General features: G+C 46.4%; 1 long non-coding RNA gene across 1 annotated transcript; it reads right to left on the bottom strand.

Annotated features, from left to right (window-relative positions):
• Window positions 1-1,055: 1,055 nt before the first annotated feature.
• Window positions 1,056-22,832, bottom strand: LOC116970702. The gene is made up of 3 exons (XR_004411276.1): window positions 22,704-22,832; window positions 7,306-7,311; window positions 1,056-1,067 (listed from the first exon to the last, which is right to left on the bottom strand). It is a non-coding gene; the product is annotated as an uncharacterized LOC116970702 (long non-coding RNA).
• Between the last annotated feature and the right edge of the window lie 492 nt (window positions 22,833-23,324).

Below are 23,324 nucleotides of genomic sequence, written 5' to 3' on the forward strand. Positions count from 1 at the left end.
CGTTATTCCCTTACCACATATCTATACACTGTAAGTGGCTTGATTGTAATCATGTATTGTCTTTCCACTGACAGGAAAGCACGCAACAAAAGCTTTTCACTGTACCTCGGTAGATCTGACAATAAACAAAACAAATCTAAACTAAACTAACTAAAGATTAAATCTATGTTATCCCACTCTCACATCCACTTTGCCGCCCATAGCAGTTCAATGTTGGAGCAGAGAAGCAGGAGACGCAGCAGCCGAGGAAGTAAAGTTTGGAGCGTGTTTAGTTTAGTTCAGAAATACAACATGGAAATAGGCCCTGCGGCCCACCGAGTCCATGCCAACCATCGATCACCCGTTCACACTGGTTCTTTGTTATCCCACTTTCTCATCCACTCCCGACACACTAGGGGGCAATTTCACATAGGCAAATTAATCTAATTAAAGTTTGGGGGGAGCTGTTTTTTCACACAGAGAGTGGTGAATCTCTGGAATTCTCTGCCACAGAAGGTAGTTGAGGCCAGTTCATTGGCTATATTTAAGAATGAGTTAGATGTGGCCCTTGTGGCTAAAGGGATCAGGGGGTATGGAGAGAAGGCAGGTACAGGATACTGAGTTGGATGATCAGCCATGATCTTAATGAATGGCGGTGCAGGCTCGAAGGGCCGAATGGCCTACTCCTGCACCTATTTTCTATGTTTCTATGTTTCTATGTTTGCTGGTAGGGAGGTGACTGATAATGGGAGGCTTTTTAACGTGAGATAGCAAGAGTTCATGGTCAGCATGTCCCTATTAGAGTGAAAGGCGCGGCTGATTGAACCTAAGGAACCCTGCATGACAAGAGACATTGAGACTGGTCAAGAAAAAGGAGGAGGCATATGTAATGTGAACAGTTGTGAGAACTGCCCAGTCCATCACCAGCTCTGACCTCCCCACCATTGAAGGGATTTACTCAAAAAGGCAGCCAGCATCATCAGAGACCCACACTATCCTGGCCAAACACTCATCTCACCACTGCCATCAGGAAAAAGGTACAGGAGTCTGAAAACTATAACGTCCAGGTTCAGTAAACAGCTTCTTCCCTACAGTCAGCAGGCTATTAAACACAACAACCCCAAATAAGCTCTGAATTACATAGACTATTATTATTATTGCTCTATTATTGTTTATTTTTTGAGTGTACGTATATGTGTGTGTGTAGATGTGTATTTGTGAGTATGTGTATATATACACACCCTGAACTTTTATTTTCTTTCCCGTTTATTATATTATCATATAGTGTACTATGTTCATATGTCCAGTCCCTCTGCGGCCTACCATCGATGGAGCTGGAGGCCTCCTCGGACTGACTTTGGGCCGTACCGTGGGGCGTGGACTTAACATTGGAGCCGATCATCTGGCACGGGGGAGCTGATATCCCCCCGATGCAGGAGCTGATCACCTCAATGCAGAGGGCCAAAATGCTGTCGGCTACTGGAGTCAAGATCGTCCCGTCAATGGAGGGCTCGAGGCTCCCGACCGCGGGAGATCAAAGGGAAGAGATTGGACTTTTTCTCACTTCCATTACAGTGAGGAATGTGGAGGAATCACTGTTGTGGATGTTTATGTTAAAATGTATTCTGTGTGTTGCGTTGCTTTTTAATTGTCTGACTGACTTAGTAAATGAAATGAAATGTGGAGTTGAAGGGGTGTGTGTGTACACTCAAGAGTGAAATCAGGAGGACAAGAACATGGCATGGAATAGCTTTGGCAGGTAAGGTAAAGAAGAATCCAAAGAGATTGGACAAGTATATTAAGGGCAAAAGAAAAACAAGGGAGAGAATAGGGCCAATTTATTAATCGGGTGAAACATTTTCAAGATCAATCTACATGTGTGAAGCCAGAGGGGATGGATGAATTGTTGAATGGATATTTCTCATCTGTATTCTTGCACTGAGGATGATGGGTTTATGGAACGGGCTGCCAGAGGAGGTAGTTGTGGCGGAAACTATCACACCATTTCGAAGAAATTTGGACAGTTACATGGATAGGAAAGGTTTTGAGGGGTATGGCCCAAACGCGGGCAGGTGGGACTAGTGTTGATGTGCCATCTTGGTCAGCATGGGTACGATGGGTTGAAGGGCCTCTTTCCGTGCTGTCTGACTGTATGACTCTATTAACTGTAGAGAATAAAAGTGAACTTGGGGAGGTTAATAATGATTTCCCTTTCCCGTGATTCTCAGTCTGAAGAAGGGTCTCGACCCGAATAGTCACCCATTCCTTCTCTCTAGAGAAGCTGCCTGCCCCTCTGACTTATTCCAGCATTTTGTGTCTATCTTCAATTATGATGAGAGTCTACATTGAGCCAGAGAAGGTGCTGGAGGTCATAAAGTGCATTAAGGTAAATTAAACCCAGAACCTGATACAAACTATCCTAAGATATTATGGAGAGCAAGGGAAGAGATTACAGAGCTACTGGCAGAGATATGTGTATCCTCCATAATCACGAGTATTGTGCTGGAAGACTGGGTGATGGCTACTGTTATACCTCTATTTGAGAAAGACTGCATGGAAAATCCTGGGAACAACAAACAAGTTCCATGTTAAACTTTTTAGGTTATAGACATTAGAGATACACCGTGCCGTGCCACCGAGTGAAAAGCAGCTCAAGTTCTCCATTTGGTGGGAGTACCAAAAGCAGCGGGATTGTGGAGCATGTTCCTTGAAAGTGGTTTCACAGGTGGATAGGGTGGTCAAAAATGTTTCGGCACATTGAACTTCATCAGAGTTTTGAGTATAGAAGTTGGACCGGCATGGTGGCACAGTGCTGGCGTTGCTTCCTTACAGTATCAGAGACCCGGGTTTGATCCTGACTACGGGCGCCATCTATACGGAGTTTGCACGTTCTCCCTGTGACTGCGTGGGTTTTCCCCAGTTGCTCCAGTTCCCTCCCACACTCCAAAAACGTACAGGTTTGTAGGTTAATTGGCTTCATTAAAATTGTAAATTGTCTCTAGTGTGTAGGATAGTGTTAGTGTACGGGGTGAATGGACATGGTGGGCCGACGGGCCTGTTTCCGCACTGTTTCTCCAAAAGTCTATAGTCATAGTCATAGAGTGATACAGCGTGGAAACTGGCCCTTCAGCCCAACTTGCCCACACCAGCCAACATATCCCAGCTACACTAGTCCCACCTGCCTGCGTTTGGCCCATATCCCAACAAACCTGTCCTATCCAAGTAACTGTATAACTATTTCTTAAACGTTGGGATAGTCCCCGCCTCATCTACCTCCTCTGGCAGCTTATTCCATACACCCACAACCCTTTGTGTGAAAAAGTTACCCCTCAGTTTCCTATCAATTTTTTTCCTCTCCATCGTAAAACTTTGATTCACCTGCTCTCGACAAGAGATTCTGTGCATCTACCCGATCTATTCCTGTCATGATTTATACACCTCTACAAGACCACTCCTCATCCTCCTGCGCTCCAAAGAATAGTATCCCAGCCTACTCAACCTCTACCTTTAGCTCAGACCCTCTAGTCCTGGCAACATCCTCGTATATCTTCTCTGTACCCTTTCCAGCTTGACAACATTTTCCTTATAATATTGTGCCCAGAACTGAACACAATATTCTAAATGTGGCCTCTCCAACGTCTTATACAAATGCAACATGACCTCCCAACTTCTACATTCAATACTCTGACTGAGGAAGGCCAATGTGCCAAAAGCCTTTTGACCACCCTATCTACCTGTGACCACCTTCAAGGAACCATGCACCTGCACTCCTAGGCCCCCCTGCTCTACAACACTCCCCGAGGCCTACCATTTACAGTGTAGGTTCTTTCCTTGTTAGATTTCCCAAAATGCAGCACCTCACATTTTTCTGTATTAAATTCCATCAACCATTCCTCTGCCCACCTGGCCAATTGATCAAGATCCTGCTGCAATATTTCACAAACATCTTCACTATCTGCGAAACCACCCACTTTCGTATCATCTGCAAACTTGCTAATCTTGCCCTGTATGTTCTCATTCAAATCATTGATGTAGATGACAAACAGTAACGGGCCCAGCACCGAACCCTGAGGCACACCACTAGTCACAGGCCTCCAGTCCGAGAAGTAACTCTCTCTCTCTCTTCCCCTCTGCTTCCTTCCATGAAGCAAATGTACTATCCATTCAGCTATCTCTCCTTTGATCCCATGCAATCTAATCTTTGAGAGTAGCCTACCATATACAACCTTGTCGAATGCTTTACGGCAGGCCAGATATACAACATCTACAGCTCTGCCCTCATCAATCTTTTTTGTCATGTTATACAAGACATTGGTGAGGCTGCGTTTGGAGTAGTGTTCAGTTTGGCTCTGATCCCTTGATACTTTCCTATCCGTATACCTGAAATAGTACCTGCCTCAACCACGTCCTCTAGCAGCTTGTTCCAAGCATCCACCACCCTCTGAGTGAATAACTAGCCCCTCAAGTTCCAATTAAATCTTAGATAGACACAAAATGCTGGAGTAACTCAGTGGGAGAGGCAGCATCTCTGGAGAGAAGGAATGGGTGACGTTTCGAGTCGAGACCCTTCTTCAGACTGATGTCAGGGGAGCGGGTGGTACAGAGATGAAATGTAGTTGGAGACAGTAAGACTGGTAGGAGAACTGGGAAGGGGGAGGGGATGTCACATTATCAAATTAAATCATGCTCCTTAATGTCCGCTGGTTAATGATTCCCCCTAGCCTGGGTAAGAGGCTGGGTGCATTCACCCTATCTATTCCCCTCATGATTTCATACATCAGTTCAGTTCAGTTCAGTTTAGTTTATTGCCACGTGTACCGAGGTACAGTGAAAAGCTTTTTGTTGCATGCTAACCAGTCAGCAGAAAGACAATACATGATTACAATCAATCCATTTACAGTGTATAGATACATGATAAGGAAATAACGGTTAGTGCAAGGTAAAGCCAGCAAAGTCAGGTCAAGGATAGTCCGACGGACATCAAAGAGGTAGATAGTAGTTCAGCACTGCTCTCTGGTTGTGGTTGGATGGTTCAGTTGCCTGATAACAGCTGGGAAGAAACTGTCCCTGAATCTGGAGGTGTGTGTTTTCACACTTATGTATATTTTGCCTGATGGGAGACGGGAGAAGAGGGAGTGGCCAGGGTGCGACTCGTCCTTGATTATGCTGCTGGCCTTGCCGAGGCAGCGTGAGGTATAAATGGAATCAATAGAAGGGAGGTTGGTTTGTGCGACGGCCTGAGCTGTGTCCACAATTCGCTGCAATTTCCAAATCCAAGCTGTGATGCATCCTGATAAAATGCTTTCTACGGGGCATCTGTAGAAGTTGGTGAGAATTGTAGGGGATGTGCCAAACTTCTCGAAAAGATCATCCCTCAGCCTCTGGCATTCCGAAGAATAAAGTCCTAACAATATCCAGTGCGGGAACCCTGTTGTATGTTCACAATATTTGGGCAATTCATAATGCAGCAGATTCCAAATGCCTGTAGTAGTTGTACAGCTCTGTTCAAGAGGGTGTATGTGAATAATATATAACTGGCCTTGCAATTTGCTATAACAATAACTTGCGATGTGTGATGTGATAACATTCACACCATTCCGTACAACTACCTTCTACAGGGTCACCTCCACGTAGGGTTGCCAACTGTTTCATATTAGCCGGGACATCCCGTATATTGGGATAAATTGGATTGTCCCTTACGGGACAGCCCTTTTCCTGTATTTGACTGCTACTACTCGGGTCGAGGGGACTGTCGGGTCGAAGCGCCGTGTCCGGCCCTGCCTCATCCATCCCGACGTAGTGCAGCCCATGGAGTGCAGCAGCAGCGCCTCACCCGTGGCCCCGTCGGTCGGCAGCCCGGCCAGCTGTCCGACCTTTGGACCTTCGCTTACCGCCGACACCACCACTCCTCCTTCTCATGGCCGATGAACGGTTCATGTGTTGGATGGGATGCCGGACTTTGCGCACGACTTCGCACGGCTTTGTGTACAGTACAGCACATGGGCCAACTCATCATTCACCCAGCCACGGCCGAGTCAATCAATGAATTGCCGTCGGGAATTTGGCCCTTATTTTGGCCTTTCGTCCCTTATTTGGGAATGAGAAAGTTGACAAACCTACCTCCACGGTGCCTCTTGACTCCTTTACTTCCAGATTATTTTAAGATCAAAATAAACTATATTCAGAATTAAATATATACAAAACGAGAACTGCAAAAATTTGTTTGACATTCTCAGCGGCTATAGATACATTCATTAGCATCGTATTCGATAGCGTTTACAGAAATACCCTTATACCTGGCATTCTTGCCACTCATGTGGCCCCCTGGGGTGATATCCCTTCCCTTATTTAAGGGGTCTCTTCACCACACCCTGCCCCCCAATGTCGAGCAGCTGAAGGAGCCAAGCCTGTGGTCCTAGGTTTCAGTGCGTCCCTCAGCACGTACTGCTGCAGTCTGGAGCGGCAGCACCAGTTGCAGACTTGGCTCTTACAATAAATCTCCCATGTCAAAGTAACAGCTGCAATCTGGGCATCGTAAGCAGTGATGGATCAAACTAAACAAATGAGTCTGCACTTCAAGTAAATGATAAAAACCAGCAATATGAGTCTGAAGAAAGATTCCAATCTGAAACGATGACTGTCCATGGCTGCTAGAGATGCTGCCCGACCTGCTGGTTGTTGCTGTGGAATGCTTTGAAATGCTGCGCTGCAAATGGTTGTTGGTCTAAACTTGACGACTTCCTGTTTGCACTGTATATTGATTTTAGATAAAACGCTATCACTTACGGCTGTGATTTTTGGCCATCTTACTCAGTCCCCCTCCGCTCATCAAGTGCAGAGGATTCTTCCCAACAATGAAAAATAAAAGTGTTATTAGTGTTTAAAAAAATGTTGAGAATCTCTCTCCTGTCAATTAAGCCATTAAGACCACGCCCCTTCCAGTGGGAGGGGGGAGGGATTATAAAACCTGGAAGTGTGGGTGTGGTGCAGTCTCTGCAAGATGGGGGAGGGAGAGGTCATGACTATCTGAGCTGTGAATCAACTGAACACACTGAATGCCTACTGAACTATGAGTGTGGTGTTTTTGTGGTGTTTTGTGTGGTTTTATGGTGGTTTTATGGTGGTTTCACCCTGCTTGAAATGGTAGGAAACTGCATTTGAATTTGTTGGCCTTGCACCCTGCTTGAAATGGAATTTCAAAGAGTAGCCGTGAGTCAACTGCTAGCCCACCAGTCGTGAGTGAGCTGCCAGCACATCAGGCTTGAGTGTCTGAGCTGCCACCCCAATCCATTTGGCCCACAATGTCTATACTAGCCCTCTGGAAACCAGTCCCTGCAGCCCACAATACCCATACTAGTTCTCCAAGGGTCCCACTTAGTCTAGTATTATATACTTTTATCAGATGGTACAGCGGTGCAGCAGTAGAGTTGCTGCCTTACAGTGCCAGAGACCTGGGTTTGTTCCTGCTTATGGGTGTTGTTTGTATGGAGTTTTCTCATTTTTCCTGTGACCGTGTGGGTATCCACCCACATTCCAAAGATGTGCAGGTTTGTAGGTTAATTGGATTCTGTAAAATATCCCTCGTGTGTAGGAAAGAACTAGTGCATGGACAATCATTAGTCAGAGTGGACCTGATGGGCCACAGGGATGTGTTTCCACGCTATATCTCTAAACTTGAGGTCTCCCCTCAACCTCTGGCATTCCAGAGAAAACAACCCAATTTTGTCCAACCTCTCCTTGTAGCTAATACCCCCAAGTACAGGCTGCACTCAGATCATTCTCCAATTGCCTCTGCCATTCTTTTAAGCATTTCTTTAGAAGGGGGGTATTTTGGGCAGGTACGCAGTGATGAAACCAGAGCTCTGCCTGGTGCGTAGGAAGGAACTGCAGATGTTGGTTTAAACCGAAGATAGACACAAAAAGCTGGAGTAATTCAACCGGGGCAGGTAGCACCTTTGGCGAGAAGGAATGGGTGATGTTTCGGGTCAAGACCCTTCCCCATTGCTCTGCATGGTGTGATAGGTGAGTGAACAGCCTGATGTAAGGAGCAAGTTCCCACCTTATAATTAAAGCCTCATCCACCACTCTAAGGAGGGCTGGGTGAACAGCGCATTACCAGCCGTCGACATACCAGAAGGCAGCCGCAGGCTCACTGACATCTAAGTGGGGTTGTTTATCATGTATCTGTGGGCGGCTCGATTGTAATCGTGCATCGTCCTTCAACTGACTGGTTAGCACACAACAAAAGCTTTTCACTGTACCTTGGTACATGTGACAATAAACTAAACCCAAATTCGTAGAGTCACACGGCGTGGAAACAGACTACTGGATTCCACTCATCCTTGCCGACCAAGATGCCTGATCTGAGCCAATCCCATTTTCCCTCATTTCAAGTTCAAGTTCAAGTTCAAGTTCAAGTTAGTTTATTGTCATGTGTCCCTGTGTAGGACAATGAAATTCTTGCTTTGCTTAAGCACACAGAAAATAGTAGGCATTTACTACAAAACAGATAAATGTGTCCATATACCATGATATAAATATATACATACATGAATAAATAAACTGATAGTGCAAATAACAGAAAGTGGTTGGTAATAATCAGAGTTTTGTCCGAGCCAGGTTTAATAGCCTGATGGCTGAGGGGAAGTAACTATTCCTGAACCTGGTTGTTGCAGTCTTCAGGCTCCTGTACCTTCTACCTGAAGGTAGCAGGGAGATGAGTGTGTGGCCAGGATGGTGTGGGTCTTTGATGATACTGCCAGCCTTTTTGAGGCAGCGACTGCGATAAATCCCCTCGATGGAAGGAAGGTCAGAGCCGATGATGGACTGGGCAGTGTTTACAACTTTTTGTAGTCTTTTCCTTTCCAGGGCGCTCAAATTGCCGAACCAAGCCACAATGCAACCGGTCAGCATGCTCTCGACTGTGCACCTGTAGAAGTTAGAGAGAGTCTTCCTTGACAATCCGACTCTCCGTAATCTTCTCAGGAAGTAGAGGCGCTGATGTGCTTTTTTGATGATTGCATTAGTGTTCTCGGACCAGGAAAGATCTTCAGAGATGTGCACGCCCAGGAATTTGAAGCTCTTGACCCTTTCAACCATCGACCCGTTGATATAAATGGGGCTGTGGGTCCCCCTCCTACTCCTTCCAAAGTCCACAATCAGTTCCTTGGTTTTGCTGGTGTTGAGGGCCAGGTTATTGCGCTGGCACCATATGGACAGTTGCTCGATCTCTCTTCTGTACTCTGACTCATCCCCATCAGTGATACGCCCCACAATAGTGGTGTCGTCAGCGAACTTGATGATGGAGTTCGCACTGTGGTTCGCTACGCAGTCATGGGTATAGAGTGAGTACAGCAGGGGGCTGAGCACGCAGCCTTGAGGTGCTCCCGTGCTGATTGTTATTGAGGCTGACACATTTCCACCAATACGAACAGACTGTGGTCTGTGGACGAGGAAGTCAAGGATCCAGTTGCAGAGGGATGCGCAGAGACCCAGTTCTGCGAGTTTGGTAACCAGTTTGGAGGGGATGATTGTGTTAAATGCCGAGCTGTAATCAATGAATAACAGCCTGACATATGAGTTTTTGTTGTCCAAGTGGTCCAGTGCGGAGTGGAGGGCCAGCGAGATCGCATCCACCGTTGATCTGTTGTGGCGGTACGCGAACTGCAGTGGGTCCAGGTTTTTGTCGATGTAGGAGTTGATTTGCTCCATGATCAACCTCTCAAAGCACTTCATCACCACCGGCGTTAGTGCTACTGGTCGATAGTCATTGAGGCACGTCACCTTACTCTTCTTGGGCACCGGTATAATTGATGCCCTTTTAAAGCAGGTGGGGACCTCAGACCTCAGAAGTGAGAGGTTTGACCCATATCCCTCTAAACCTTTCCTATCTGTGTACCTGTCCAATGCTATTATAGTCCCTGCCTCAACTACCTCCTCCGGCGGCTCATTCCATACACCCTCTGTGTTAAAAGGAGCCCCTCGGGTTACTGTTAAATCTTTCCCTTCACAAGGGTTGATATATCAGTGGCTTGCAAAAGTATTCATACCCCTTGAACTTTTGCACATTTTATCACATTACAACCACAGACGTAAATGTATTTTATTGGGATTTTACTTCGGAGTCACGTGAGTGACTACGTGAAGAACCCGCTTACGACACATGCGTGTCATTACGCTACACGCATTCGAACTCGTCATTGCTGGAGGAAGGATGTTCCTCCCAAACGGCAGGGGTTGAACCTGCAACAGTAAGGTGAGGGAACGTCGTTTCTTTTACTTACCTTTTTTCTTTCTACAGAAGGCTGATGAGAACTGGCTGGGGAGAGTCTGCAGAACTGCAGGCAGCCAGCAACGGCCGGGGCACTGCTTTCTCCCTTAAAACGGGAACCGGAGCCGACTTCAGCTCCAGGAGCGCCGACAGCGGTGGAGCATGTCTGGAGCAGTCATTTTCCGACGACTCGGACTACAGCCCCATGGACCTATACATGGGTCCGAGGCGCTGGAAGGAGCGAGAATGCTGGCGGGGGAGAACCTGCAAAATTGCGGGCAGCCGGCAGCAGCAGCAGCAAACGGCACGCTGATCTCCCGTAATGGGAACAGCTGTGCCCGATTTCGCTTCCAACTTCGCTCCCGCGCCGGCCCCGGCCGGTCGGGAGAGGAGCAGCCGCGAGCGACCAGTGCCCGTGTGCATGGGGGTCGGTTTGAGCGGCTGGAGGAGATGGCAAGCAGCCGCGAGCGACCAGTGCCCGTGAGCAACGGGGTCGGTTTGAGCGGCTGCAGCATGACCAGCAGCCGTGACGGCCGGTGCCCGTGAGCACCGAGGTCGGTTGTAGCGGCTGCAGCATGCAGGATAAAGCAGCCGGGAGCGGCCAGTGCCCGTGAGCAACGGGGTCGGTTTGAGCGGCTGCAGCATGACCAGCAGCCGTGACGGCCGGTGCCCGTGAGCACCGAGGTCGGTTGTAGCGGCTGCAGCATGCAGGATAAAGCAGCCGGGAGCGGCCAGTGCCCGAGAGCATTGGAGCCGGTTGGACCGGCTGCAGGAGCAGTACCCCTTGTGGGGCTGCAGAGTGGAAATACTCCAAAGTGGCAAAGCCACAGTGGGCAACTAATAAGCCCCACAGCAGTACTCCTTGTGGGGCGGCACAGAGTTTCTCACTCATCAGAGGGGAACACCGAGACTCAATCCTGGGCTGACTGCAGAAGCAGCTTCAGGAGCAGCTGTGACGGCCATTGCCCGTGAGCATTGGAGCCGGGTGGAGTAGCTGCAGGAACTGCAGCAGGAGCAGTCTCAGGAGTAACGGCTTCAGAAGCAGCCGCAATGGCCAGTGATCTTGTGCATTGGAGCCGGTTGGGTGCCCGAGAGCATCGGGACCAGCTGGAGCAGCTGTTGGAGCATGTAAGTGGCAGCTCCATGAGATGGAGGCTAGTCACAGAGGGGCAGCTAGTAAGTCCTACAGCAGTACCTCTTGTAGGGCTGCACAGTGTTCTCCCTTCTCAGAGGGGAGTATAGGGGGTCAAGTTTGGGCTCCACTTGAACAGGGGAGCAGAACATACCCCTAGTACACTTAGGGTGCGGAAAACCTATGGGAAAACACTTACCATCAGGGAACTGCAAAACTTGAATGTTCCCAGTATCAACCTAAACATGGTAGGGCACGGAATTGAAACAAAAGAATGTTCTAAGTCCTAACAGATGAAAACCTGGAACCTCCCAACCTCCAATATTAAAATTTGGAGGCATCTTATCTTAACAGGGAAAGATCTTCACATCGAGGGAACTCTGGGACACATTAAGGAACGTCTTAAAAACTACTTCCTGAGAAATGTGCTACCCTCATCAGACACCAGCACCTCAACGACCACGGAGGATGCCGAAATAGTAACTAACCTACTAATAGGAACCAGGGAGATTGGTAGTGGATAACAGATCTATCTGTATGCATAGAATTATTCTACCGACACTTAAAATTCAGAAGTACAGGGGCATACCTTAGAATTCTTCATTCCATTATCCTCCAGTTCAGCATGTACCGAACTGAATGTTCATGCTTACAGGGAAAGAAACAACTAAAGCGCATACTGAACTACAGTGCCCATATATTATAGGACTTATGGAGGACATCCACACGAATCACAGGGATTTGTGTCCTAAATATCCTTCTCATAATTTAGAGGTGGTTGCCACTTCATCTTAGATTGACTAATTTGAATACTTCGTACTTTATATTCATTACAAATGGGAACCTTTGGTGCAACTAAGGGATTGATCCTACGGTACTACATGGCAAGCATGGTATTAAAATACGCTTGCTATATAGGACTCATTGAAGGTGCCCACAGATGTATTTAACACAACAGATCGTCTGCGGTCCACCGTTAACACTTTCTTACGGCAAAGTCAGTTCAGCCTTTTGGGATGTTGATTTTTATGATGATGTCATATAACATGGCAGTACTTTGCCGTAAGAAAGGGTACAGCCTTTATGGAGGCTTCCAGGGAACTAAACCAGCCATCAGACTGGTAGTAGAATAATTGGCATTAGGGGCTGTGTGACAGCCACATGATATCGGACCTTTACATAATCATAGTACAGAGCGCTACACGTGTCACTCAAGAAATTATGTGGGGGTCATTCTGACAGACTTATGAAACAACCAAACACAGTTACCCATCTATGGAACCACATACTGATGGGCCTTGGATTGGGATGCTACTAATTCCATCTCCAGCTGTGGGGGAGATGGAATGCTCAGGAGGCATCACTACTAACGTTGGGCATATATACCTGGGGAAGTGAGAGCTAGTCATGGCTTTAAGTCAAATTGTTTTGGGTTATAACACCAGTATGTTAATCTACAAATTGACAACACCACCGGAGTAGCATATGTCAACCATATGGGTAGAAACATATCGACACCATTTGACTATCTGGCCAACACTATTTGTGAATTGAATTGAATCCTTCTTGTCGGTCGGACCTTTCGGTCTGAGCGAGATGTTGTCGCCTGCAGCCATACATGTAATACTAGCAGCACACAATGGACACGGGCTGGCATCCGCCGCGGTGAGTTCACCGGGTACCTCCACGCTGTGATGCAGGCAATAGTCTTAGAGTCACTGTCTCTATTAATCTGGATTAATAGCGTATCCAGATAGAGATTGGATATCAGCATCCAACTACCAGGGAAACTGAATTTAGTGGCAGACAACAGGTCACGCTAAGTCCAAAAACTCTGTATGGATGTTGGATAAAATATGTATTGCTGGAACAGCTGGTATGGAACACCAGATAACGACCTATTCACATCCATGCTCTTACCAGCTATCAAATTATGTTCTTGGGAGCCAGAACCTGGGGCAGTGGTTCAGATGTATCTTCGCTGATTGGGGGATCATTTATGCATCCCTCCCTTTGCCTCATCAGTCGGTTATTTAGCAAGAAACTATAGACTTCATGTCTCGAATCTTGATATACCTGATTGCCCTACGCAACCGGGGTACTGGTGATATCAACATGGGTCAGAACCATACATCACCACCCATCATAGACCTAACTTACTGGGTCTTCCCGCAACAAGGGGAGTTACCCGTCACTATTATATATTAACCTATTTATTTAGAGTTGAAAGCACCTCTTCTACACCTGGGACCGATGGACCGAATGCGGAATTATTTCAGCGGGTCACAGACTGTCCACCTAAACATCAGTACTTGGTATCATCTAGTAATGGGAAGTACTGTCACAACAATAATCATCACCCACAGATCTATGAACATCCCGTCTGTTCTGGAATTCCTGGCAAGCCTCCATTACGATGAGAGGCTCAGTCATAGTGCCATCAACTGCGCCAGAGGTGCTCTGTCAATATACCTGTCGAAGGTACAGAGCGGCATTCTGTTGGGACAAACCCTGGTAAACAAACTCATGAGGGGCATTTTTAAAATTAATCCCCAAGAACCAGGTACTCCCAAATATGGGATGTGAGCATTGTACTGACCATGTTAAGAAACTGGTCTCCAGCTACAGCTCTGTTCCTACGGAAACTGACTATGAAAACAGTCATGCTGATGGTCCTGGTCACGCCACAAGGGTCAAGTCACCACAGAAAACAAGGTTGGACAACATGATTATTTCATCTGGAAATTAAGGTTTACATCAGTGTAATAGTCATACAGAACAGACAGGGGTCAGCAGGCCTAAAAAACAGAATTCAGGGCCTACCCTACAGATGGTCGTCTCTGTATTATAACACACTTACTATCATACTTGAAGTATACTAAGATCATCAGAGGGGAGGAATGTCACTTTAATCAGCTACTAACAGCCATTTAAAACAGTGACAGTCCAGACCATCTCTGGATGGCTAAAACAAGTCCTAAATAGGCTGGAGTGGGAACTAGCATTTCAAATCTCACTCCACCAGGGCTGCAGCTACATTAGCAGCTATGAAGTTGGACGTACCAATGGACCAAATCCTCAAGACAGCAGGATGGCCAACGGAGGAATTTTCCAACAACTTTATAACAAACCAGTCATTGAACCTGAAACATTTACAGAAACAAATTTAAGTTCTGTAATATAATAGACCCATAAATAGGGGCAATAATTGGTGTTCATAATTTTACTGTTGGATTTCAATATCGTATTGATGTCTAATGTTGTTAACTCTACTCTCCCCAAAAATCAAGGCAGATGTGATGCATGGACTCGTTCCACGGCATGAAATCACAGAGCTTTAAAATCTTCACGTAGTCACTCACGTGACTCCGAAGTAAAATAGTAAGATTAAACGAGAACTTACCAGTTTGAAGTTTGATCCTTATTTTATGAGGAGGAACGTTGAGGACTACGTGCCCTCCGCTCCCACCCTTGATCATAGTCTGAACTGGTATCTGTTGTCTAATCTTACTATGTTTAGTCATTATAGTTATCTGTGATTCCACACCGCTGCTTTGAAGAATGACACGCATGCGTCGTAAGCGGGTTCTTCACGTAGTCCTCAACGTTCCTCCTCATAAAATAAGGATCAAACTTCAAACTGGTAAGTTCTCGTTTAATCTTACTATTTTATGTGATAGACCAACACAAAGTGGCGCATAATTGTGAAGTGGAAGGAAAACGATACATGGTTTTCAAATTTTTTTACAAATAAAAAACTGTAAAAGTGTGACGTGCAAAAGTATTCAGCCCCCTTTACTCTGATACCCCCAAATAAAATCCAGTGCAACCAATTGCCTTCAGAAGTCACCTAATTAGTAAATAGAGTCCACTTGTGTGTAATCTAATCTCAGTATAAATACAGCTGTTCTGTGAAGGCCTCAGAGGTTTGTTAGAGAATATTAGTGAACAAACAGCATCATGAAGCCCAAGGAACACACCAGACAGGTCAGGGATAAAGTTGTGGAGAAGTTTAAAGCAGGGTTAGGTTATAAAAAAATATCCCAAGCTTTGAACATCTCACGGAGCACTGTTCAATCCATCATCCGAAAATGGAAAGAGTATGGCACAACTGCAAACCTACCAAGACATGGCCGTCCACCTAAACTGACAGGCCAGGCAAGGACAGCATTGATCAGAGAAGCAGCCAAGAGGCCCATGGTAACTCTGGAGGAGCTGCAGAGATCCACAGCTCAGGTGGGAGAATCTGTCCACAGGACCACTATTAGTCGTGCACTCCACAAATCGGGCCTTTATGGAAGAGTGGCAAGAAGAAAGCCATTGTTGAAAAAAAGCCATAAGAAGTCCCGTTTGCAGTTTGCCACAAGCCATGTGGGGGACACAGCAAACATGTGGAGGAAGGTGCTCTGGTCAGATGAGACCAAAATTGAAGTTTTTGGCCTAAATGCAAAACGCTATGTGTGGCGGAAAACTAACACTGCACATCACCCTGAACACACCATCCCCACTGTGAAACATGGTGGTGGCAGCATCATGTGGGGATGCTTTTCTTCAGCAGGGGCAAGGAAGCTGGTCAGAGTTGATGGGAAGATGGATGGAGCCAAATACAAGGCAATCTTGGAAGAAAACCTGTTAGAGTCTGCAAAAGACTTGAGACTGGGGTGGAGGTTCACCTTCCAGCAGGACAATGACCCTAAACATACAGCCAGAGCTACAATGGAATGGTTTAGATCAAAGCATATTCAAGTGTTAGAATGGCCCAGTCAAAGTCCAGACCTAAATCCAATTGAGAATCTCTGGCAAGACTTGAAAATTGCTGTTCACAGATGCTCTCCATCCAATCTGACTGAGTTTGAGCTATTTTGCAAAGAAGAATGGGCAAAAATTTCAGTCTCTAGATGTGCAAAGCTGGTAGAGACATACCCCAAAAGACTTGCAGCTGTAATTGCAGCGAAAGGTGGTTCTACAAAGTATTGACTCAGGGGGCTGAATACATTTGCACGCCACACTTTTCAGTTTTTTATTTGTAAAACATTTTGAAAACCATGTATCATTTTCCTTCCACTTAACACTTATGCACCACTTTGTGTTGGTCTCTCACATAAAATCCCAATAAAATACATTTACGTTTGTGGTTGTAACGTGACAAAATGTGGAAAAGTTCAAAGGGTATGAAAACTTTTGCAAGCCACTGTAGACCTGGCCAAGCTGGCCATCCGCGAGTCACGGTGCCAGGTCGAAGAGGGCTTTGCCCGAGTCAGATGCTAGTCCCTTTAGCGGGGTTACGTCCGTGCCCGGGTGGTGTTAGAGAGGGACATAGTTGTATTGAAGTTATTTAGTATATTTGTAAAGATTGTAATGGCGACTCTTTAGGCCAGCTCTTCAAGAACCAAGAACCATGGGACTAGTTTTAATGGAATTCATCTAAGACATCTGGCGACAACCTACGACAGCACCTATGACAACCTATGGCAAAACCTACGTCAACTTGTCGCCACTGTTGCCGAAAGTTTTTCAACATGGTGAAAATGTTGCGGCAGTCTCCTGTAGTCGCCCAAAAAAATCGTCTAAGTGGGACAGGCCCATAAGACAGTTGTTTGAAAATGTATTGTCTGGAGAAATTGATTATTTTGTACAATGGTGGTGGGTGTGTTACCACGGTCTTGTTTTGAATCGTGATCATAATTAAATTAATTATTTTTGATACGAAAAAAAGGTTTGATCCCAGCGAGGGTTGACTATGCCAACATGGTTTACGAATCACTGTTGGCCAACAGTTACATGAACATTGCAACTCAGGCAAGGACCGGCATGTACACTGAGTGTGTTGGGCAGGCAAATGGCACACAGCCACAGACATGATCAAGCAGACAGGAATGTGCGAGGCTGCTGGCGACATATTTCAGTGCTGTTTTCAATTAGCTTTGATGCCTGAAATAAAAGTGCACAGAGCACTGAAGCGAATGGGTGAGATACCGGTGGTTTTGCCAGGGACTCCATTGTCCCGTGGAGTTATTCTGCACGTGTTATCAAATCCTGTCTCCACTCTGGGACACACGTCCACCTCAAGAAAAACTGGGGCTGAACCCTTACAGTGGTAGACTGCTGTCATCTTTTCGTTCAGAGATACAGCGTGGAAACGGGGCACTTCAGCCCAACGAGTCCACGCCGACCATCGATGACGCTGGTGCACTAGTTCAATGTTTCGCCACTTTCTATTCTGCACACAAGGGGCAATTTACAGAGGCCAATCAACCTACAAACTCTCACATCTTTGGAATGTGTGAGAAAGCCCACCCGGTCACGGGGAGATCGGACAAACACTGGACAGACAGCAGCTGTAGGCAGGATCGAACACAGGTGTCTGACGCCGTGGGGCAGCAACTCTACCGCTGTGCCACCGTGCAGTCCTGAAGTTGCCTTGATGCCTCCGCATATGTGGAAAGAGCTGGACATATAAATGCTGGGGAATAGGGCAATTTCCTTCCAACGGCAAGGCAAGAGCTCTTCCCAGAGGAGGCCGGAGACGTCGGTGAAAACATACTTTGACAATCGGAAGACAGCTCCTCGCCAGCATCTGCCACCTCATGGGGTGGTAGAGCTATACAGCGTAGAATCAGACCTTTCGGCCCACCTTGCCCATGCTGACTTAGTTGCTTAACGGAGCTAATCCCACTTGCCTGCGCCTGGTCTACACCTTCCAAACTGTTCCCCATCCATACACCTCTCCGAGTGCCATTTGAATGCTGTAATTGTACCAGAATTGTAACAGAATGGCGAAAGCTTGCTGCCCAATGCACTCAACCAGTGTGGGAGGAACAAAGTCCAAGTAAGTAATTGTACCTGCCTCTACCATGTCCTCTGCCAGCTCACTCCATTTATGTATAGCCCTCTGTGTGAAAATGTTGCCCCTCGAGTTTTAGAGTCACACAGCGTGGACACAGGCTCTTCGGCCTACCTTGCCCACCCCATCTACATTAGTTGAGCCTGCCTGCTTTGGGCCCATATTCTCCAAACCTATCCTATCCATGTACACGTCTAAATTTTTTTTAATGTTGCGATAGTCTCTGCTTCAACTACCTCCTCTGTCAGCTTGTTCCATAAACCCACCACCCTTTGTGTAATAAAGTTTCCCCTCAGGTTCCCATTAAATCTTTCGCCCTTCACCTTAAACCTATGATTCTTGAATCCCCTACTCTGGGAAAAAGACTCTGAGAGTTTTACCGATCTATTCCCTTTTAAATGTTCAGCTCACACCTCCAACCTAAGCCCCCTGTGTTATTCCAGCATTTTGTGTCTATCTTTGGTATAAACCAGCATCTACAGTTCCTTTTTATTACATCAAACCTATGCCCTCTAGTTTTATTAGATTCCCCTACTCTGGGGAAGTGACTGTGGCTTTTCATTATATCTATGCCCCTCATGATTTCATATAAATATATAAAGTCACCCTTTAGCTTGCCCTGCTCATGGGGACAACAACTCCCTCTCCTTATGTCAAAATATCCACACCTGTGAACATCTTTGTACATCTTTTTTGCTCTATTTCAAGTTTAGTCCCACTTACGTGTCCTTGGCATGCAAATTACGCGACCTCGTCATCGCGTTGAGGCGCACGGGCAACGTGTGGCCGCACGAGGCCGGTCCCACTGAGAAGCGCGGAGGGGTATGTAGTTGTGCGCGATATCACGCGGCACTACAACATTTTGTAGCCAATGAATGTTTGCGCTCCACTGGCCTGCCGCGTAACTGACGGCCAAAGTGGGACAGGCCCAAGACACTGATGCGACGCAACGTCTCACCTCCAACAGCAGCAGAAGCAGGCAAACCTTCGCCGAGCTTGGCCTGGGGCTCACTGCCGTTGTGGATCCGGTCCGCCCCCACTTCTACTCCTAGAGCACGGCCAAGAATATTGAAGATGAACACAAAATGCAAGAGTAACCCAGCGGGACCTGCAGCATCTCTGGAGAGAAGGAATGGATGATGTTTCAGGTCAAGACCCTTCTTTCAGACTGAAGAAGGGTGTCGACCCGAAACATCACCCATTGCTTCTCTCCAGAGATGCTGCCGGTCCCGCTGAGTTACTCCAGCATTTTGTGTCCATCTTCAAATGACGTCACCTGCTCCAGACGGCTGTGCGGACGCACAAAGTCGCGCGGGGCCGTCGCGCCTCAACGTGACCACGAGGACGCGCGACACGTAATTGAGACAGGGGCTTTAGATAGAGCTCTTAAAGATAGCAAAGTCAGGAGATATGGAGAGTAGGCAGGAACGGGGTACGGATTGTGGATGGTCAGCCATGGTCATATTGAATTCGAAGGGCCAAATGGCCTACTCCTGCACCTATTGTCTATTGCAGGGGTGGGGAACCTTTTCATGTTGGAAGGCCGCGTTAAGTTAGGTGTAATCTAATAAGGCCGCATTCCAAGAAACTTCAATTAGATATAGGATTATTTTGTTGAATCATCTTTTACTCTTTGGTATTTTAAATAGGTTCATTTTAAGATTACAATTAAAATAATAAAAGACGAACAAAAATATATTAATAAAAATAAAAGGATTTGTTTTACAAAATTTGGATTCATTCAAAAGGCTTCACTTAATGGCCTAGAAGGCCACAGGTTCCCCACCCCTGGTCTATTGTCTATTAACGATACTTCCAGATGAGTCTTCGGCTGTATATGGCCTCTTTCCATCAACTGAAAAATAGCCCATCTCGTGATTGCAGGCTGCTCTCGTGCTGAGGAACAGGAGGGACAAACCTCCCGGGTTTAATTTAAATCACATTCCCGTGTACAGAGGAGTTTTTGAAAACTGCATGTGACAACTGTCAGCTCATATCTATAGCATGAGCTTGCACTTGACTGAAAATAGTTAGGCACAAGATGAAAGTTCTTTAAATAATAAAATAACATGAGGCACAGAATTCAGCACAAATATCCGAGAAGTGAAATGTCCCCTGGGACAAAGACAAAGAGGAACCAGGGCTGCTAAACTGAGGCTCATTATTCAGAATATCACTACAAGTTTTGACAGCCAGCCAGAGTTAACCGCTATTTCTATAATCCTGAATTAGGGCAAACAAAATCTGTGAAGATGCAGCAAGTAAGAATGTCATTGTTCTCGTTCATATCTGGTACATATTACAAATGAATACTCTTGACTCTCGACAAATGTACCTCAATCTTACCAATCTGGCTTCAACAGTTCAACTGCCTTTTGAAGGCTCATGTGCAGTCAGTGGCGGCATAGTGGCGCAGCGGTAGAGTTGCTGCTTCATGGTGCCAGAGACCTTGGTTCGATCCTGATTGCAGGTGCTGTCTGTACAGAGTTTGTGCTTTTTCCCTGTGACCGCGTGTGCTTTCTCCGGGTGCTCTAGTTCCTCCCACATTCCAAAATCCTGCAGGATTGTTGGTCAGTTGGCTTCTGTAAATGTTCCCTTGTGTGTGTAGGACGGAACTAGTGTATGGGTGATCGATGGTCTGCATGGACTTGGTGGGCCGAAGAGTCTGCTTCCACCTTGTATGTAAATAAGTGACATTGCATCACGGGCAGCTTGGTCGAAAGGGGCAAGTTGGGCCGAAGATAGACACAAAAAGCTGGAGTAACTCAGCGGGACAGGCAGCATCTCTGGAGAGAAGGAATGGGTGACGTTTCGGGTCGAGACCCTTCTTCAGACTGGTTAGGGAAAAGGGAAACGAGAGTTATAGATGATGATGTAGAGAGATAAAGAACAATGAATGAATGATATGCAAAAAAGTAACGATGTCAAGGAAACAGGCCATTGTTAGCTGTTTGCTGGGTGAAAACGAGAAGCTAGTGTGAATTGGGTGGGGGAGGGATGGAGAGAGAATGCCGGGGTTACTTGAAGTTAGAGATATCAATATTTATACCACTGGGCCAAAGGGCAGTTACCGTGCTGTATGACTCACTGACTCGTCATCAATAAGTAATATTTTCAGGCAAGCAAGAATTTCATTGTCCTATACAGGGACACATGACAATAAACTCACTTGAACTTGGTTCACTAGTAGAAGTGAGTGATATCAAAATGAAAATCTGAAGATATGTAAGGATAAAAATTATCAGTCAACTTGCCTCTGTGTCAGAAATGTTTTGGATTGAATTCTCATTCAAACATTGAAAGATGAGTACATAGGGTGGCGAAGAAGGCTTTTGGGACATTGGACTTCATCAGGGAACTGAGTATAGAGAAGATAGAGAAGGGTCTGAACCCAAAATGTCACCCATTCCTTCTCTCCAGAGATGCTGCCTGTCCCGCTGAGTTACTCCAGCATTTTGTGTCTATTAACCGAGTGTAGATGTTGGGACGTTATGTTTACAGTTGTACAAGATGTTGGTGAGGCCACACTTTGAGAATTATGTTCAGTTTTGGTCACGCTGCCATATCAAAGATGCTGGAAATAACGCAGAGAAGATTCGCGAGGATATTGCCAGGACTTGAGGGTCTGAGCTACAGGGAGATGTTCGGCAGGCTAAGACTTTAGTCCTTGGAGCGCAAGAGGTTCCGGGGAGATCTTGTGGTGGTGTATAAAATCATTAGGGTGAATCCACACAGTCGTTTTCCCAGGGAAGGCAATTAAACTAAACTAAACAAAACTAAACTAAACTAAACTAAATGTACCCAGGTACAGAGACATGCATTGTTTTGCATACAACATGTTAAAATCATACAGCAGACAGTCACCGAGGCAGTACACACGTGTCAGCATGTTTTTTGCGCCGACAAAGTTACAAAGGTTCACAAAACAGTCCTATCTTCTGCCTGCCATCACACATGGCAGCATGCAGCCGAAGGCAGGTCTCTCCTTCGGTCGCATCAGCCCCCTGCCGGGTCCCTCCTTTATTCTCAGCAGCCCCCCAAACCCGCATGGTCCCCCACTTTGTTCTCTGCGGCCCACCACCGAACGGGTAACCCTCAACGTTCCACCTCATCTCTCAACGGTCCTCCTTGGTGTGTGTCCCTCCTCACTCTCGGGTCCCTTGTCGCTCTCGGGTCCGTCATCACTCTCGGCCGGACTAGTCAGGTTAGTACAGGCATCGGAGGTGTTTAGAGGGATAGCAACCAAATGCAGGGTAGTGGGACAACTTTAGATGGGGCATCTCAGTTGGAATGAAGGAGATGGGTTGAAAGACCTGTTTCCACGTTGTGTGACTCAGACATGATGTGGCCGGGTCTGACCCAGGCAGGACCGAGGTAAGGTCACGTTAGCAGGGACGCCAATTTCAGAAGAGATGTTAGAGCAGACCTGGGATAAGATAGGTTTGGAGGGATATGGGCTAAACACAGGCAGGTGGGACTTGTATAGATGAGGCAACTGGATCATCTTACCACAACTAGACAGCAGACCTGAACTACTATCTACCTCATTGGTGACCGTCTGACTATCCTTGATCAGATTTTGTTGGCTATACCCTTGCATTAAACGTTATTCCCTTATAATGTAAAGTATAAATGGCTCGATTGCAATCATGTATTGTCTTTCCGCTGACTGGATAGCACGCAACAAAAGCTTTTCAATGCACCTTGGTACTTGAAACAATAAACTAAACTAAATTAAACGATGGTCAGCATAGGTAGGAACTGCAGATGCTGGTTTAATCCGAATATAGACACAAAATGCTGGAGTAACTCAGCGAGACAGGCAGCATCTCTGGAGAGAAGGAATGGGTGACGTTTCTGGTCGAGACCCTTCTTCAGACCCAAAAAGTCACCCATTCCTTCCCTGCCTGTCCCGCTCAGTTACTCCAGCATTTTGTGTCTATAAACATTGGTCAATGTAGGCAAGTTGGGCCGAAGAGCCTGTTTCCATGGTGTATGACTCTATGACTGTACATAGAAGATCCCAAGGCACAATTTAAAAAAAAAGCTGGATAAATATATGTAGGTCTTGACCCGAAACGTCGCCCATTCCTTCTATC

The sequence above is a fragment of the Amblyraja radiata genome, chromosome 3 (assembly GCF_010909765.2).
Source record: "Amblyraja radiata isolate CabotCenter1 chromosome 3, sAmbRad1.1.pri, whole genome shotgun sequence".
Taxonomy (NCBI): domain Eukaryota; kingdom Metazoa; phylum Chordata; class Chondrichthyes; order Rajiformes; family Rajidae; genus Amblyraja; species Amblyraja radiata.